The sequence below is a fragment of the Clupea harengus genome, chromosome 6 (genome assembly GCF_900700415.2).
Source record: "Clupea harengus chromosome 6, Ch_v2.0.2, whole genome shotgun sequence".
Lineage (NCBI taxonomy): Eukaryota > Metazoa > Chordata > Actinopteri > Clupeiformes > Clupeidae > Clupea > Clupea harengus.
Window position 1 is genome coordinate 9,045,296 of NC_045157.1, and position 5,000 is coordinate 9,050,295.

General features: G+C 44.8%; 1 protein-coding gene across 1 annotated transcript in view; it reads right to left on the minus strand.

Annotated features, from left to right (window-relative positions):
• The window catches only part of pdgfc (platelet derived growth factor c), a 63,730-nt gene that overhangs the window by 51,727 nt on the left and 7,003 nt on the right, over positions 1–5,000 (minus strand). The window lies entirely within an intron of this gene.

The window sequence follows — 5,000 nt, forward strand, 5'->3', positions numbered from 1 at the left end:
GGATGACTCACAACTTCCCGCTCCTTAACTCAGATAAAACTGAGGTTATGCTTGTAGGCCAATTGAGAATTACATAATCTAGCCATCTACCTACACTCAATGGCATGTCATTAACATCCAGCACTAGTAGCAAACCTTTCGGTTTAATTATAAACCTCCTACCCTGACTCACACATAAAACAGATCTCAAATTTTCATGTAAGCCATACTGCCAAAATCAGAAAAGTCCTATCCCTCCAAGATGCAGAAAAACGAACCCAAGCAATTATTAAGTCACGACTAGACTACTGCAAAGCTCTCCTGGCTAGATGTAGCAACAACTCAGTAAAGAGGCTCCAACTGATACAGAACTCTGCTGCTCGCACTCACTAGAACTAAAAAATATGAACATATCTAACCTGTACTTGCCTCTCTGCACTGGCCCCCTCTTTAAAAGTAGAATTGATTTCAAAGTACTCCTACTAACATTTAAAGCCTTAAACATCTTAGCTCCAAATTACCCCAAGGAATTAGTTGCACCCTACTGCCCCCTACTCTCCTTGTAAGTCCTGCTATCGAGCCCTTCCCCCCTCCTGTGGAATAATCTGCGTGCTTCCATCTGAGAAGCAGACACCCTTTCCATATTCAAATCTAGACTAACGACATTCCTCTTTAGTGCATCCCATAGTCATGAATAATGCATCAAAAACCTGTCACCTGTCGCAACATTCTTCTTGTTAGCCATGTTGTTGTGTTTAGCAGGAGTGGGCTACAGACAGCGCATGTTGTACCATGAAGGAGGGCCTTTACGGATCACGGCTACAGCATGCGGCACATGTTGCGGCTGTCACCAGCCAGTTGTGCACTGCTTTTGTATCCTACCACCTTTACTATGCATGTATAACTAACCTCCCCATCTACCAAGCCAGCCACATAACTAAACATAACTCACCACAACTAAAGTCCTGATATCAATAAAAGTAGACTACACACAGCGCCTAGAGTAAAGCACCTAGAGACAATTTCATTGTTTTGGCGCCATAGAAATAAAATGGAATTTAATTGAATTGATATGACAAAACCATGTCATGAGGTTTGAAGAATCAGCTGTGTACTTGCCATTGTCAACCATGCTTAAGGAGTCAAAGACAATGCTTTAGACAGGTGGTGTGGAGACATAACTATGGGGATGAGCTACTGTTGTGTTGAGGTCATCAAAGTAATTTCTGTAGTCAAGGCCTTCCAGAAACATCTCTCATGCTGAAGGTCCTGCCTTTGGCTTTTCTTTCTTTTCTTTGTGTGTGTGTATGTGTGTATGTGAGTGTGTGTGTGTGTGTGTGTGTGTGTGTTTGTGAGTCTGTGTGTGTGTGTTTGTAAATGAAAATCTCTCTCTCTCTCTCTCTCTCTCTCTCACCCTCCAACCACTGCAACATATCATGCTACTCTGTTTATTTTTCTGTACAGACACACACACATCTGACAATACTTGCATACGTGGCAAATGAAATGACAGGCATGCAAAAACAAAAACTTTTTGTTGACAACATAGCAAAAACACATCTGTGCTCTGTAATTACATTCTAGACGCCATTAAAATATCTCTCCAAGGTGCAACAGATTTAGGGCTCTACAGGTGAACCCACACAATTAAATTGATACATTTGATTGGTTGGAGTTCCTGCTTTAACGAGCTTGTGGCTTCAGCTGCATCCCATGTAGCAAAATGACTGGAGTTGAGACTGAAACCAGTGGCTACGATCCAGACCCAGCAGTGGCTTCCAGACAGACAGAAAAAAAACTTTTATAGCCACAGAAATATTCAGTGGATTTGGACTTACTACTGTTACATTTTATTTTCTCAGGGAAGTTAAATGTATGGAACTGCTTTCTGGGAAATGTCTTTCCAAAACACACAAGACCTAAAGGCCGGATCTGAGATGTTTATTTATGACATTCCCTCAGACCTAGCCCAGCAGTCACGTCTTTTGTCATTTTTAGCTAAATGTTTCAGGGGTCAGGTAAAGTGTCACTCATCTACACGCATGGAAACAAGGCTTTGGGTCTGAGAGACAGGAAGAGAGAAGGAATGGCTGAGTGAAATGAGGTGAGGGGTAGGGAGGTAGAGTGGGGGGGTTGGGGGGTCTTCAAAATGCTTCACTGACAGCGAGTGATGAAATCTGCCAAGGTATGCAGACATGCCCTCTAGAGACAGTAACCAAGGTTACCAAGGTCAACTCATCACCTTTGCCTACTGCCAGCAACCGCGAGGCCAGAGGAATTCAGTTTACTCTGAAAACAGGCAATATCCACACACAGATTATGCCTAAGTGTCCTGACTTAACTGTCCCGGAGGTGAGCTGTTCATTTCCTTCCCAGCGCAAGCACAGACGCTCCCAGTACCAGGCTAAGACTGGCATCTAAATATTAGCGCTGTCCTGACATCCCAAAAATGGCGTCACAGTCAGAAAGAATGTGCTTTATTTCTCCTCAGAACCAAAAAAAACCTAATCTCAGAGACTGGGCTATTGTAGATGTTTCCTCATTGTCAGGTTTTGGTTCGAAAACGTTCAAAAACAAAGAAAGTGTGTGTCAACAAAGCTGCCAGAGGATGTGGCCATGTCATCCTAATGAGGGAGTAAAAGAGGTTAGTGGGGTTGAGCGCCTGAGACACGCTGACAGGTGTGAACCGAGGAAGCGCTGGTGTCAGCCCCTGACTGACAGGTATTTATGCCGACAGGTAATCTCAGCTTTGGGCAAGGCGAGCCTGCTCCTCACTACCAGTCTAGACAGACCCAGACACTTCACCACAAAAGAGAGCATAAACCATCCCTCTGAGTCTCAGAGTCAATGTTAGCGTTAGCGTTAGCACAGGGCTATTTAAGGCTCGGCGCTGGCACGGCCGGACTCCTCTGCTGCCCAGTGTTGTGTCGTTTCTGTGCTGTGCCCCGAGTTTGCCCTGCCTGACCCTGTGCCCAACACCCCTGCATCCAGCTTCACTCTTCAAGGCCACTGTAGCGAAAGGGAGAAACAGGGTCAGAAAGCACATTGCTATGGCAGTCAGAGCACATGCTCAACAGCAGTGACAGCACACTGCTCACTGTGCCCTGGCTAGCTGAAACTGATCTGGCCCAGAATGACTCCTTTTGTAAGATAAAGACTCCATTGTTATCTAGGATATTAACTGCCCCTTCACTTCAAAGACTGCAGGTTGTTCCAGTGCAACTACCCCTATCGCAAAACAATCCTGTCTATGTATCTAAATCATATCAATGTGATACAAAACCAACATGGAAGCCCCTAAACAAAAGACCTTGCCCTACTCTAGGGAGGTACCTCCTCTGAACATGACGGAGGTTGTGGTCAGGTAAAAAAAAACAACGTTTCCCTTGAAAGCCTTTGATCGCCTGCCCTTGTACCGTCTTGTGCATGTTTGCCCTGCAGTCTAAGGATAAACGGCTGGTCACGGTGCCCGAACCACAGTGGTGCTTTTGTGCACAACTAGGCGTGTCAAGCTCCCACATCAGCACAAAATCTCCTAAAGCAAGACAAGAGGAAGCAGCTGCTCTTTAAGACTGCATGCTCGTTTAAGTGGCTGAATGGAGAGATGGCTGAGTGTATCGGCTGGTTTCGATCAGAGATAAGACCGGAGATAAGCGCTCGTGGATTTTGAGCATTTCTGCCTCGTTCCTCTCTCCAATTGGCCTGTGACCAGACAGTGAAGGCTATCACTCTTTTAAACCGTCTCTACTTAACCGGCCTGCAGGGGTCAAGGAGGATAAGTGTGATCTTCCTGGAGCTTCCCCTATGCATGATGGACACATATGGAAGACTCGCTCTCTTTGCCAGAAGTGAACTCTTTGAAGTGCACTTTCATGGAAACATAATCAGTTGAACAAAATGCAGTTCCATACTCTAAGGACCTTTGTGCAGAGATCCCTAGTGGAGGAAAACCCCTCTGAAATCCAATACCCTCTATCTTCAGTTGATAATAAAGGCTTCTTATTTGGCAACGATTCAACAATTTCCCCAAGATTGCTTAATTTCCCACTCTTGTAATGCCTACTTGTGGTGCTTACATGCACTGACTGGTGCTACTGTAGCCTCACCGCACACAGAAACAGCCGAATGATTAACTTCTCATCCAAAGCCTTCAAGCGTGACCCGCAGTTGTCAGTCCAGCTATGCAAGGCAGCACGTTATTACTAAAAGTGTTATGTTTACTGAAAACATCCCATCCAATACAAGCACATTATTACATCTGAAGGAAAAATGGCATATTCTGTAAAATGGGAAATCTTTAACTATATTGAAATATTTTTTAATATGTCTAAAAATCAACTCCTTATTTGTTAGTTGCAAACATTGTATAATGGTGACCTTTGAAATGTTGTGCTAGCAGAACACACTTGCTGGTTATCACATAGGCTGCTACATTGTGGTTAACAATACTGAACAAAAGTGGTCAAACACTTGAGATTTGAAACATAATCAGTCGCAAAAGTAAGTGCAGATGAAAGGTCAATGAGAAGAATGAACATTGTGTATTACAAAGTGAGTTGCTGTCTAAGATGGATCTGGACTTTGTCCTGATCTACCCTGATGTGCCCCTGATCTGCGCCTGATCTGCGCCTGATCTGCGCCTGGTCTAGTCCTGATGTGCCCCTGATCTGCCCCTGATCTGCACCTGCTCTGGCCCTGATCCATTCCACAGTCACTCTTCTAGGTGTTCTAACAAAAACACATGACTTATTTTTCTTCACTCAGTAATGACAACCTGGAAGAAGGTCAACAGTGAGCCAAATCCCACCACCACCACCACCACCACCACCACACACACACACACACACACACACACACACACACACACACACACACACACACACACACACACACACACACACACACACACACACACACACACACACACACACACACACCTTCAGGGGGAATAATTAAGAGAAAGGAAAGAGACAGCAGATCTCTGACCCAGTTCCTTTCCTCTTCAAACGTGGGTCCTGCTC